Source organism: Lissotriton helveticus, chromosome 6, assembly GCF_964261635.1.
Source record: "Lissotriton helveticus chromosome 6, aLisHel1.1, whole genome shotgun sequence".
NCBI classification, from domain to species: Eukaryota; Metazoa; Chordata; class Amphibia; order Caudata; family Salamandridae; genus Lissotriton; species Lissotriton helveticus.
Window position 1 is genome coordinate 1,495,813,346 of NC_136067.1, and position 14,600 is coordinate 1,495,827,945.

General features: G+C 52.6%; 1 protein-coding gene across 2 annotated transcripts in view; it reads left to right on the top strand.

Moving 5' to 3' along the window:
* Positions 1–14,600, top strand: part of USP34 (ubiquitin specific peptidase 34) — a 2,681,755-nt gene that overhangs the window by 1,564,733 nt on the left and 1,102,422 nt on the right. The gene's annotated exons all lie outside the window — the stretch shown is intronic.

A 14,600-nucleotide genomic window follows, 5' to 3' on the forward strand; every position in this document is an offset into this window, starting at 1 on the left:
GACTTTCACTATTCTGATGGATACTTCTACCCGCAGGTTCCTTACCCGTAGAATAGTCTCAGGCATCAGTCTGGACCTAGAAACTTCATAGCTCTCACGTCATCAGTAAGGGGTGCTGGCTCTTCATTAATGATTGAAGTGGCGTCAGACATGTGGAGGGATGTGGCTCCGCCTTCCTCTATTCATTTCCGCTACCGGGGGGATACTTAACCGGGGTGTTTATCCGGCCGCGCAGCAGTAGGTAGCAGCGCATTGCCAGCCGGCGCTACTTCGCAATTTATGCTGAGTTTTTAAAAATACTGTGTGTGTATTTGCGCAGTGTGTGTATCCTGTGTTGATACTTTTAAAACACTGTGTGGGTATCAGAGCATTTCTTTTATCCTGCCTACCTTTTCTTGGCGTGCTGCTCCCCGCACCAATTTCGCCGGACCCCGGTCCACCGCAGCGTGTGCTGTTTGTGTGGAGGGAAGTGGCTCCGCCCTCCTTTATTTATTTCCGCTACCGGGGGGATTCTTAAACAGCATGCTTGTCCGGCCACGCGTAGTGGGCACGCCAAAGGCAAGCCCGTCTGCGCCAGGCCAGCGCCAGATACCAGACATGCTGCTAATTTTGGGAAATTCCATCTTGCTTATTTCCAGAAGGAGCTGTTAGCATCTAGAACACTGTCTAGGAGATATTTAGTCCATGGGCTAGAGGAATTAGAGTGTCCCTTCAGCTGCAAACAGTGTGGGTTTACATCTATGGCCCCAGCAGGTGTGCTGGACTGCCCGCCTCCCCCAGGCAAAAAAGTCTGATAATATTTCACCTGAACTGCTGTTCATTGGTCAAACATTGCGCTGATGTTTATGACCTTTTGGAAACCGAAGCGCCGGACACCCTGTTCTTAACTGAGACTTGGCTCTCTGAAGACTCAGTAGCGATCCCAGGGCTGGCTCTTCTGGAGGGTTATGTCATTCACACCCTTAATAGAGACACAAGAGGCAGAGGTATTGCGGCTATTGTAAAAATCGGCTACTCCTGCTCCTTCAGTAAACAGCCTATTTTAGGCTGTGAATGTGCCTGTTTTAAAATTACCTTTAATCCCAACTACACTATGACTGGGTTACTGATATATCGCCCACCGGGTCCATCTAAAGCCTTTAGGGAAGCACTCACTGATACTGTCTGCACCTTGGCGGCCAATTCTTCCAATTTTACGTTCCTGGGAGATTTGAATCTTCATTTTGATAGCCACTCAGATGTGGATGTGGCAAACCTAATGGCGGACCTAGCGGCCTGTCAGTTGGACTAACGGGTTTCTGGTCCTACTCATTCAGCCGGCCACCTGCTGGATCCGGTCTTTACCAACATCCCTTCCCTTACTACTCAACCGCCAGTACCTATAGCCTGGTCGGACCATTTTTTGGTCCCCCTGGTCATTCATAGCCCCTAAACGCAAATTAGACAACTCCCACTCTCTGAAACGCCCTTGGCATAAGCTAAATTGGGATCAATTTAAAACTCTTCTCTTGAGCTCCATTCCGGTGTTGCCGATAGATTCTGACAAGGCTTATTTAGCCTTTTCAGATTGGATAAATCAGCCGCTGGGACTTTGACCCTCTATCCAGAGTGCACTACCGGGATGCAGTAAAGATCTATCACAAAGCAATCCATACTGAACGCGCGGCTTTCTATGCCTTAAGAATTAGTAAAAGTACTAATCCCGCGAAGAGTATTTTCTCCATTGTTTCAGGTTTGAAAAATCAGAAGGGGACGGTGGGCCCACTGATCTCCTCGAGCCAGCAATGTGAGGATCTTGCTGTATTCTTCTAAAAAAAAAAAATAGAAGACATCTGTAGGAAGGTAGATCCCTGACTATGGTTGCCCCCAACTTTTTGCCTGGTGTTTTGCTGGTTTTCTGACTTAGTTGACCTGGGGCCCTGCTATTCAGGACCCCAGGCCTACTGCTCTCTCTGTAAAATGGATTCCATGTACCTTAGGTACATATCTAATTGGATACTGAGTCACCTTATCAGTCCCTGTACAGAGTACCTTAGGTGCCCAGGGCATAGGTGTACCCAGGGCCTACCAGGGGCTGAAGCATGTATTATGCCACCCCTGGCTGGCCATCCAAAACTGTCACAACTGGCTGCACGACAGCTGGGGCAAGGTGGTGTAATCACCCTTTGCTTTAGATATAGTATACCTATATCTAACCCTAAAAATGGACACACAGATCTCCTATCAGTCACTCCTATGGCAGGCCTTAACAATCCTGAAGGCAGAGTGCTTGGAATCGTGTGAGATAGTGCTCTGGCATGAGCTGAGCCTGTCTGCGGCTTTCGGGATCCATCCCTTAGCCGTTTCCATGATATCGCATACCATATACTCTTAAGTGCATTATAATCCTCGCGGTTATATGCCAACTCTGGTATCGCTTTATCAAAACATGTTGAGTAAGGTGTCATACGAATTGGAATACTAACCCCTCGCCAATTCTGGCGACGGGGTTAGCATTCCACCCTTCTAGAGGGACACGACATGTATGTAACCCCTAACCCCGGTTAAAGTCAGACAGAGCCTTAGCATCCACAAAATGGATGCTGCCACCGAGACACAAGTCTGCCCTCCTGCTGCTGGGAGTCCTCCCAGAGCAGGAGATAAGGACAAAGGGTTTCCTGCCAGGGGCGGTGCCAGCACCGTCCCAGACAGGATTTTGTGTATTGTAGGTAGGCAGGGCTTCAGAGGAAGGTGACTGCACGTGACACCCCGGTGCTCACTGTGCATAGGCTGGCTTGAACCAGTTCCAGGGACACTCCAGACCCTGTGCTGGGGAAAAGCCCGCCAAGGAAGTGGGTGTAACCACCCCCCTCCTGGTCCCACCCCTAGGGCAGGACTTAGTCGCGTGCCAGCCCCCTTTTCCCAGATAAAGGTAGGAGCAGGCCCCCTTCCAAATTAGATCATCTTTGAATCCTGAAACTACTTTCCACGAAAGGAACTCAAGACTTCTTCCTAAGAATTCTCCCTTGTGACTAAGGAGTAGTCACCCTGCATCCGCAGGCACCATCTAAAGAACACTGCGGTCTGCTGCAAGTCCTTCCTCCGGAATCCGACTGCCCAGCTCGACGAGAACCGGCTTCCCTGGCACCTCTGACCTCTACCCACCTCTACAGCCCAGCTGAGAACCGTGGGTGCGACGAGACCTCGAGGGACCGGCCATCTGCAAGACTGCATGACTTCTGCACAGCAAGCCCGCCGAGTAATTTCCTGGTGAGTGCTTTGGGGTCCGAGAAGCCCCGACCCTGAGCAGCTCCAGCACCGAAGTGCAGCCTCCCAGCATCTCCACGATCTGCGTGGGGCCCTTCTGCTTTTTGCAACAAGGGGTGGTGATGGACAGAGTCTCTGAATTAAGCAGAGTACTCTCACCCAGTCAAGAGATCAGGGCTAGATCCAATACCGTTTTTTAGCTCATTGCACCATCCCAGTTTCAGAACCTGGCTGTATGAAAATTAGTCTGTCCCTGGCCCAGTGCATCATGGGAACAGGGCAGACCAGACTACAAAAGCCAATTCTTACACTGGGATGGGGCAGTGAGATAAATAACGGTGATGGATCAAGCCCTGATCTTTGGACTGGGTAAGAGTGGTCTGCTTAATTCAGACACTCTGTTCATCACCACCCCCTTTTCTGTATCGTTTTTGGCCACTATAGGTGTGGCAGGGTATACTCAGACATGAGTCCCTTTCTCACTGCTCCATCAGGATTCAAGCAAGCCGGGCCGAAGAGGCTGAAATGCCAGAAACCGGTCCCCGGTAGCTTGTCTCCTTTCTGGTGAAGAATTGGCTTGGTAGTTTGGTCTGCCCTGTTCCCATGATGCACTGGGCCAGGGACAGACTAATTTGCATATAGCCAGGTTCTGAGCTGGAATGGGGCAGTGAGATAAATAACGGTGATGGATCAAGCCCTGATCTTTGGACTGGGTAAGAGTGGTCTGCTTAATTCAGACACTCTGTTCATCACCACCCCCTTTTCTGTATCGTTTTTGGCCACTATAGGTGTGGCAGGGTATACTCAGACATGAGTCCCTTTCTCACTGCTCCATCAGGATTCAAGCAAGCCGGGCCGAAGAGGCTGAAATGCCAGAAACCGGTCCCCGGTAGCTTGTCTCCTTTCTGGTGAAGAATTGGCTTGGTAGTTTGGTCTGCCCTGTTCCCATGATGCACTGGGCCAGGGACAGACTAATTTGCATATAGCCAGGTTCTGAGCTGGGATGGGGCAGTGAGATAAATAACGGTGATGGATCAAGCCCTGATCTTTGGACTGGGTAAGAGTGGTCTGCTTAATTCAGACACTCTGTTCATCACCACCCCCTTTTCTGTATCGCCTTCTGCTTTTTGCTGCTCACCGCGTTGTTTGGCTACTAGCCCGCTGGCTTGTGGCCTTCTGAACGACGCCCGACGACATCACTGCTGCTGGTCTGGTTGCTCCAGACTGGCCCTTGCTCCCTTCCCGAAGAGGAGCACCCCGGACCCTCCTGGTCCACTCAAGACGCCATTTTGAGTCCACCGCGTGGGCTTGAATTAGCCAAGGCTTGTTGCCCAATCCTGGGTAACTTTGACGCCGACAGCTTCATCCATCGTGGGACAGCTCGCCTCTCCATCCTGGTCGCCGACAACGCCTCCTGGTCCGTGAGATCTGCAGAGCCAGCGTCGCCCACTCACCTAGTCGAGGTGACTGCCATCCGGTGCCCTCCTGGTGCCCACTGACTACTGGCTAGTAGTCACGAACTTGGTCCCCTCTGCTTTCAGGTGTCATCCATCTTCCAGATCCAGGCTTGGATCAACTCGAACTATCTTCACTGGTCGCCTGCCAGCATCTTTTCTTCCAGGCTCCTGGTCCGGCAACGAGGATTCCCAACGTCTTTTGAGACCTATGCAGCTGCAGCTAGGTAACTTCGGCATTTCGGTGCCCCAGCATAGCCTCACTATCCAAGGGTCAGGATCCACTGTCCTTTTCTTCCTACCAGGTCGGGTTCGCCCGTAAACACTAACTTTAACTTTACTAGCTTCCATAGACTTTGTCCCGCATCCCGCGTGAGAGTGCACACTCTGCACCCGAGTCCCCTGGGTCTCCTAGAAGTAGTCTAACGATTCTATAGTCAAGTCCTAGCGATTCCAAAGCCTATTAGTACTGTACTTACCTGCTAGTAATTTCGCATTCCACTTTTAAAGTATATGGTTTTTCGTGCCCCTCGGGCATTTGTGTATACCGTGCTAACTTAAGTGTTTTCGTAAGAGTTTTGTTGTGTGCTTAGCACCCTGTCCTCATAAAGAGTACAGGGTTGTTGTGATTCTAATAAATACATTGTTTATTTTCATAACACTTGTGTGGTGTCCTTTCACTGGGTGTTCAAGGGGTAATGTGATGGTAAAACAGCTGGCTTAACACGCCCTCTAGAGTCTTAGCCTTAGACTGCTCGTATCCATGCTACTAGGATAGCTGGTCTATAAGGTTGACTTACAACCAATCATCAATAAGGGTTGTTTGGACTGATATATAGTGATCACTAGAATAGTGAACACTGCACATCAGGCCAACTTCTCACAACATCTATCAAAGTTTTTCCATGTCTGTTCTGGACTGCCCTGAAGTACCTAGCAATGGTACGTTGAACACCTTAGAGGTTTTCCCTCAGATTGAACACGACCTGTTACTCGCTCTCTGTGCAAAAATTAAATCAGGCTCACCAGTTGATCCTTTGAACCTGACCAATTCAGGAACATTTTACCTACCTTCTTGGTCAAGTGATAAACATATTGCTTAATTCGGCAGTTGTACCTACAGCATGGAAACAAGCTAGAGTACTGCCACTGCTTAAAAAACCTTCTCTGGATGCCAAAAAACCTGAGAATTTTAGGCCAATCTTACTGCTCCCTTCCATTCTTTCAGAGCACTTGATTAGTAACAATACACTCGACCCCTCGCAAAACGGTTTTCGTTCTGGCCATGGCACAGAGTCAGCGCTGCTATCTGAAAGAGACACGTTAGTATTAGATTCCTTACCTTAGAATATCCCCAGGCGTCAGACTGGATCCAGAAATTTTTGCGTGGCAGTACCCTTGCGCGTCGGTAGGCGTTGTCTGCGGCTCCGCGTCCGTCGTCGGCGTCGTGGGCGCCGTGATGACGTCGTCGGAGTACTTAGACGCCGCCTCCGCGTGCTGACGTCAGTTCTTCTTTTTTCCGCGCCAGCAAGCGCAGATCTGGAAAAAGCAGTAACCCTAGTCATTTTATGACTAACTTTTTGATCACTTTTGATTGTTCTCGAAGTCTATCGACTCCGACGGTGCCGTAGGGATGCCCGGATTTAAGCACTGCGATGATTGCGACCGCCTGATGTCGGTCACGGATCCTCACCGCGTGTGTTTATCTTGTCTCGGCGTCGACCACGACGACAAGGCCTGCTCCGACGGCCGGGCCCTCTCTTCGAAGGCCAGACGGGAGCGGTCCCGCAGGCGGCTCGAACTCCGGCAGTCGGTCCCGCGCCGCGAGAGGTCCCGATCCCATGGGAGGTCGAGGGACAGGTCGCGGGCTCGGAGCCACCACAGTTCCGAGGGTAGGCCGCACTCCTCCGGGTCGAAGTCGTCGTCAGGTAAGCGGCACAAGAAGTCCAAGCGGCATCATCGCTCCTCGGACGCCCCCCGACGCTCGCGCGATGCGGCCGGGGGTTCGGGTGACACCACCCACGCGGCTCCGACTGAGTCGCAGGCGCCGCGTCCGGCCCCATACCCTACGGTCCCTGGGCTCAACGCGACGCCGGAGGAGATCGAGCGCTTCCTCATGGCCATGAGGAAACTCTCTCCTCCGACGGGCTCCGCGGCGCCTTCGGGCCCAGCGGACCCGTCTGGGACCCCTAGCGGGTCGGGGGAATCTGCCCCGACGCCGAGGGGTTCAGTTGTTCCAGCGCCGCCGGCGCCTTCGTGCCCGGCGCCGCAGGACGCCGCTGGACCTCCTTCGGGATCTGGTTCGTCGCCGGTGGACCTTACGACCTCCCCGGCGTCGGACCCTCAGGTGTCGCCTCCGGCGCCGTCCTCGGGCGGCGCCGTCCTCGGTTCCACCTTCGTTCCTGTTCCGGCGCCGGGACGTCCCCAATCGGCGCCGCTCCAGACGTCGTTTGGGGAGTTTCACTTCTATGAATAGTCCCCATTAGCTGAGAACCCTGAGTTTCAGGAGATGGGTGATGAAGAGGACTGGGAGGGGTCTAAGGACCCTCTGACCAGGGAGTGTCAGTCTCATGAGGACTGGACAGGAGACCTTGGGGAGGCCAGTGGTCTGGACACCTCTCCAGACACTGGTTTTGTCTCCCCTCCTACCGTGGCTTCGGAGAAGGGGGCAACATATAGTGTGGTGCTGATGAGGGCTGCCAAGGCCTTGGGCCTTGAGCTCCCCGTCGCGGCCGTGAGGACTAACCTCCTCACTGAGGTCCTTAAACCGCAGTCAAGCTCGGCCGAGCCTCTGCTGCCCTTTAATGAGGCCTTGACCGACGTTCTTCTGGGCACTTGGTCCAAGCTCGATACAGGTTCGCCCGTAGATAGGAACGTGGCCAGACGCCACCGCCCAGCCCCGGGCGACCCATGTTTCCTGTCCTCCCACCCTACCCCCGAGAGCCTGGTCATCCAGGCCTCCAATTCCCAGACCGCATTCCCGTCAGCCCCGCCGGACAGGGAATGCAAGAGGTATGACCAGTATGGGAAGAAGATCTTCTCATCCCTTAGTCTAGGCCTGCGGTCTTCCAACACCGCCTGCCTCTTGGGACGTTACACCCACTCTGTGTGGGATAAGGTCGCGGAAGTGCTGCCAGAGTGTCCGTTGGAGGTACGGGCCAAACTCGGCCAAGCCCTTGTGGAGGGCCGGGATGCAGCCAAGTATTCTATCAGGTGTGGGCTGGATACCACCGACTCGCTAGGTAGAGCGATGGCAACGACGGTGGCGGTCAGACGCCACGCCTGGCTGAGGTCCGCCAACTTCACGGCAGATGTCCAGAACACACTCATGGACATGCCGTTCGATGGCCGTCGCCTCTTTGGCGACAAGGCAGACCATGCGCTTGAGCGCTTTAAGGACTCCAGGGCTACGGCCAAGTCCTTGGGCCTCTCGGGCCAGCGCCAGCAATCGGCTGCCTTTCACTCCTTTCGTGGCCACGGAAGGAGTGCGCCCACACGCGCCGCCAGCCACGCTCCGCAGGGCAATACCCACCGCGGTGGCGGCCGTGGGAACCGCCGTCCGGGCGGTCGGGGGCAGCGGCGAGGTCAGTCCACACCTTCCCCCCCAGCATCCGCCTCAAAACCCTCCTAGTCCGTGCTTTCAGGCCCATGTGACGCCAGTGGGGGGCAGGGTTCGCCATCACCACCTCCACTGTCGCACTGTCACATCGGACAGGTGGGTGCTGCAAATCGTCCGAAGGGGCTACTCCCTCCCCTTCGAGGCGACTCCTCCAGCCATGCCACCGCAGAACCACCGTGTATTCGGGGATCATTTGCGACTTCTGCAGGAGGAAGTTACGGCCCTCTTGGCCAAGGGGGCCATCGAGCGCGTTCCTGGGCCAGAAGTAGGGTGTGGTTGCTACTCCCACTACTTTCTGGTACCCAAGAAGGGCAAAGGGGGCCTACGCCCTATCTTGGACCTAAGGAACGTCAACGGCTTCCTCCGGAAGGAGAAGTTCAAGATGCTTACACTGGCTCAGGTCCTGGCTGCCCTGGACCCAGGAGACTGGATGGTAGCGTTGGACTTGCAGGACGCTTACTTTCATATCCCCGTCCTGCCTGCCCACCGGCGCTACCTGCGGTTCATGGTTGGCCACAAGCACTTTCAATTTACCGTGCTCCCCTTCGGCCTTACCAGCGCCCCACGGGTGCTCACAAAGGTGATGGCGGTGGTCGCAGCTCATCTGCGCAGGTTAGGGGTTTCAGTCTTCCCCTACCCCGACGACTGGTTGTTGAAGGCGGGCTCGCCCCAGACAGTCGTCAGCCACCTCCAGACGACGGCAGACCTCCTGCATCAGCTAGGGTTCTCCATCAATGTGCCGAAGTCACACCTGTGCCCCTCTCAGAAGCTCCTCTTCATCGGAGCGGTTCTGGACTCGGCGCGGTTTCGGGTTTATCCGCCCGAACAGAGGGTCCGGGATATTCAGGCTCTGATTCCCATCTTTCAGCCGTTATCCCGGGTTTCGGTCAGGTTGACGCTGCGGCTTCTGGGGCTGATGGCCTCCTGCATCCTACTAGTGCATCACGCCAGGTGGCGGATGCGGGCTCTGCAGTGGGACCTGAAGTTTCAGTGGGCCCAGCATCAGGGCAACCTTTCCGACCACGTCCTGATCTCGGAGGGCACTGCGAGACAGCTTCAGTGGTGGCTTACGGACCGCGATTGGGTCAGCGGCAGATCCCTCTCCCTTCCCCAACCGGAGCACGTAGTTGTGACGGACGCGTCCCTCCAGGGCTGGGGAGGCCACATGGGAGAGGCGGAGACCCGGCTCCACATCAACCTGTTGGAGCTCAGGGCGATTCGTCTGGCACTGAAGGCATTCCTCCCCTCTGTCCGGGGGAGTGTAGTGCAGGTGTTCACGGACAACACCACCGCCATGTGGTACTGCAACAAACAGGGCGGGGTGGGGTCGTGGACCCTTTGTCAAGAGGCTCTTCGCCTTTGGCAATGGCTGGAACGCCAGGGCGTGACCCTGGTGGCTCAACACCTGGCAGGTTCTCTGAACGCCAGGGCGGACGAGCTCAGCCGTCGGTGCATGATGGATCACGAATGGCGTCTGAACTCGGACGTGGCGCAAGGCCTCTTTCAGCGATGGGGAGAGCCTTGGTTAGATCTATTCGCCACCGAAGAGAACGCGCAATGTCATCTGTTCTGCATGTTGGAATTTCCAAGGCGGCACTCGCTCGGAGACGCTTTTCGTCGCGAGTCGAGTTGCGGTCTGTTGTACGCCTTTCCGCCTATACCACTTCTGCCCAGAGTGCTGAAGAAGATCAAGCGCGACCGGGCCCAAGTCATCCTTGTGGCTCCGGACTGGGCGAGAAGGTACTGGTATCCAGAGCTGCTCAGTATGCCAGTCGATCCCCCGGTTCGTCTGCCTCTTCAGGAGGACCTTCTGTCGCAGCAGCAGGGGACGGTCCTCCACCCGTACCTGTCCAGTCTCCACCTCCATGCTTGGAGATTGAGCGGCGACAGTTGAGGCCATTTGACTTGCCTCCTGAAGTTTGTAACATCATTCTGGCAGCCAGGCGTCCCTCCACAAAGTCGGTATACGCCTGCAGGTGGAACAGATTTGTGGCATGGTGCACAGCAAAGGCTGTGGATCCCCTCAATGCCCCTCTTTCTGAGGTCCTTCTCTTCCTTCTTTCTCTTGCCCAGCAGGGCTCTGCTCTGGGCACTATCAAGGGCTACCTTTCTGCCCTTTCAGCCTTTCTCAGGCTGCCTGATCAACCTTCTTTGTTCAAGTCCCCTATTGTTAATAGATTTCTTAAGGGCATCACGCACACGTTTCCTCCTGTTCCGTTTGTGATGCCTCAGTGGGACTTGAACCTGGTTCTTACATTTCTGATGTGTGCTCCCTTTGAGCCACTTCACAACTGTCCTCTTCGCCTTCTGACTTTGAAGACTGTTTTCCTGGTTGCCATCACCTCTGCCAGGAGAGTGAGTGAGCTCCAGGCCCTTTCTTGTACTCCACCTTTCCTTTCTGTCCATCCGGACAAAGTGGTGCTGCGTACCAAACCTTCTTTCCTGCCCAAGGTTGTCACGGCCTTCCACATCGGGCAGTCTATCATCTTGCCAACCTTCTTCCCGCCACCGCATCCCTCTAAAGAGGAAGAGCGGCTCCACCGTCTGGACCCAAAACGTGCGCTCTCATTCTACTTGGATCGCACACGCCAGTTCCGGGTGGATGACCAACTCTTTGTTGGTTACGTGGGCGCGAAGAAGGGGAAAGCGGTGCACAAGAGGACCATCTCCCGGTGGATCATCCTGTGTATCCAGGCATGCTACTCCTTGGCTAGGAAGGAGCCTCCTGCTGGATTGCGGGCTCATTCTACCCGAGCCACGGCGACTACCACTGCCCTGGGCAGGGGAGTGCCTTTACAAGACATCTGTCAGGCAGCTACGTGGGCATCGCTGCACACGTTCGCAAGACACTACTGCCTGGACAGCCAAGTCCGGAGGGATGGCTTCTTTGGCCGTTCCGTCCTCCAGGATTTTCTGGTGTGATTTTGGTTCGCAGACCCACCACCGGGGTTGGTATTGCTGGGGTATCTATTCTAAGGTAAGGAATCTAATACTAACGTGTCTCTTTCAGATGCACAAGTTACTACTTGTGTAACGATATATCTGTAAGAGACATTAGTTAGTATTAGATTCCTTACCGACCCACCCATTCTCCCCGTTCTGCGAACCAATATCTAGGGTTAGGGTTGTCCCCTTCAGGGCCCTAGTTTCAATGGCACCAGTGTTGGTTTTTAACATGGCTCTGCGTTTCTGGCCCGGAAAAGCTGTGTCTAAGAACTGACGTCAGCACGCGGAGGCGGCGTCTAAGTACTCCGACGATGTCATCACGGCGCTGACGACGGACGCGGAGCCGCAGACGCGCAAGGGTACTGCTACGCAAAAATTTCCCGATCCAGTCTGACGCCTGGGGATATTCTAAGGTAAGGAATCTAATACTAACTAATGTCTCTTACAGATATATCGTTACACAAGTAGTAACTTGTGCATCTGTTTTGAAAAACTGTCCTCACTCGCACACCGAAGTGTGTGGCATGCTTCATCATCGGGTCTGCTTACAAAATGCCCTGGTGTAGCCACACTTAGGGCGGAGCATAAGGGAGGGGGTAAAAAAATAAACTAAATAAAAGACCACAAGACACAATACAAATACAAACACAACATATACGGTGATTGATCAGTGAATATCACCCTGTGACTGGGACTAGTGATGCGACAAAGTGAAGTTAATGGGGAAGTGCTTTAAAACTGGTTTGAGGATACCAATCGAACCTTTATTTGTGGGTTCCACAACCAGGATTAAAAGAAATAGGATGGGTAGTGTTTAGAAGAGGAAATTTAAGTTCTCAAAACACCCCTCCTGGTACTGCTTGTGCCAACATGTTTCGACCGACTTACTGCGCCTCAAAAGGTCACCCCGGTCTTCTTCAGGACGTATGTCGTTCCCAGTCCTGATTGTGGCCCAACCGCAATTCGGCCTATGTGCCAAAGTAAACTGATCTCAAAAGATGCTGACTAAGTCATCACGTGTGGGGAGGTTCCCAACGACACGGAAAACAATTACGAGTTTATTATTATTATAAGCTCGAAAAGGCGCCCGGCAGGGAGGTCTCCCAAGAACACTGTTCTGGAGGGACGACCTCACAACACTGCCTATTTCCGGATCGCCGCGCAGTCAGGATCTTTTGAGATCAGTTTACTTTGGCACATTGACCGAACACTACCCATCCTATTTCTTTTAATCCTGGTTGTGGAACCCACAAATAAAGGTTCGATTGACTACACCAGGGTGTTTTGTAAGCAGACCCGATGATGAAGCATGTCACACACTTCGGTGTGTGAGTGAGGGCAGTTTTTCAAAACAGATGTATTTTTTTCTGTTTTGTGGTGTTACATGTGAACTTTAATCTCTCCACCCCTTCTTGTGTGTATACCGGACATCGAATCCCCCAACAAGAGAAAAGCGACACATTTGGTCAGCAGCACTAATATCCATAAGCAACAGGGGATCCTGATGGCTGGGTATTTAGACCCCACAGACCCCACTGTAGAGGAAGGAAACGCCCCCACAGGAAAACAGATAAAAGGTCTAATAACCAAGGGTAGAGATATGGGAGCGCCCGGCCCAAACGGGATCCCACCGAAACTGTATGAACACAACGCCGTCTTTTGGAGCAGGGCTCTATTACCAGTCTTCAAGAGCTTAAATAACACAGTCACCATTCCGGAATCTTTGAAAGGATCTATTATTAGCCCAATTTTTAAACCAGGCAAAAGAAACGATCCAAATAACTACCGACTGATCGCCCTCCTTGACGTAGACGCCAAATACTACGCCGGTACATTCCTGGACGAGCTAACATCCTGGGCTCAGATAAATCCATTATCCCCATTAATCAAACTGGGCTTCATAGTGGCCAAGGAACTACAACAAACATACTGGCTCTCGCGTTGTTAATGGATGCAGCCAAAATTTCAAAAATGCCTCTCTTCCTGTGTTTTATTGACTACACAGCCGCTTTTGACCATGTCAACCGATCCAAACTTTGGGGAAAACTAGATAATTGGGGTATATCAACCACTCTTTTGGATCGGTAAAACAGCTGCACACAGACACATGGATCAGGGTCAAACTAGATGCAGGGTCACACATCTCAAAATGAATCATGACCTCGAAGGGCCTCAAGCAGGGGTATGTCCTGGCCCGATCCTTTTTAATCTTTTTTGGCCAATCTGCCTGGGGAGTTGGATAGCTGTGTATCCCATGCTTCAAAATTGGGAAACAAGCTGATGTCAAACTTGCTATGTGCTGGCGACCTGGTTTTAATCAGTAGGACACCAATTGGACTTTAGCATCTAATAAACACGACAAGCAGTTTTTATAATCGGAACCCCCTCAAAATAAAACTCAAGAAGACTAAAATTAAGACCACAAACAGCTGGTTCCTCGATGGCCTATGTTTGGATCAACTACAAAGTTACAAATACCTGGGAATTCTAATGGACCATAAAAGCACATTCAAACTCCAGCTAGAGTCCATGCGAAGAAAGGGGACCACAACGCATTTAGCACTGAAGTCACTGAAGAGACGGCTTCCCGACCTAACGCTTGATCCCTTTTTACAGGTCTTGAGGGCCAAACTGCTGCCAAGTTTGACATATGGGAGTGAGGCTCTAAAAGGTAAAGACGCAGCAGTTTTAGATGTCATAATTTCCAACTCCTACAAAGCAATTTCCCCCCTCCCATAATTCGTCTCCCCAGCTCAAATCCGGTTAGAATTTGGGATTCAAAGGCAAACGGTGGAAAGGAGGAGTACCTATGTTAAAAGGTGGCATAAAATCCAAAGTGCTGACGCAGGATCTTTAAACTCCCACCTCTGGAAAGCCTTGCACAATCAAGAAAAATGCCCAGCCAGGGATTATCTGTTTGACTCTATTGAGTTACTGGGCGTGTCTGAACTCTGGGCCGTTCCAACGGATCATCTTTCTTTCAAAAAAGCAGTTAGGAAAACAACATCTATGCTATCTGTTTTAGTAGACAAAGCAATTCTCACTAAAAAGGTACACGGCTGGATAGTGCTTAGTGACTATGTAAGGCTGAAACCCCAAGCCTACCTGAGTGCCGGAATCAAGATAAGCATGAAGGAAAACGTTCTAAGGTTGCGCTTGGGGGTAATTGCGATCAAACCCCATCTTCCACCATGGGAAAGGAAAGGAGGCGCTCCGACCTGTCGGTCATGCGGAAGTGGGAAGGAAGACATCACTCACGTCATCTGCAACTGCCCCAACTTAAAGGACATAAGATGGACCTTGTTATGTCCCTTTTTTAGGTATTACGATATCCG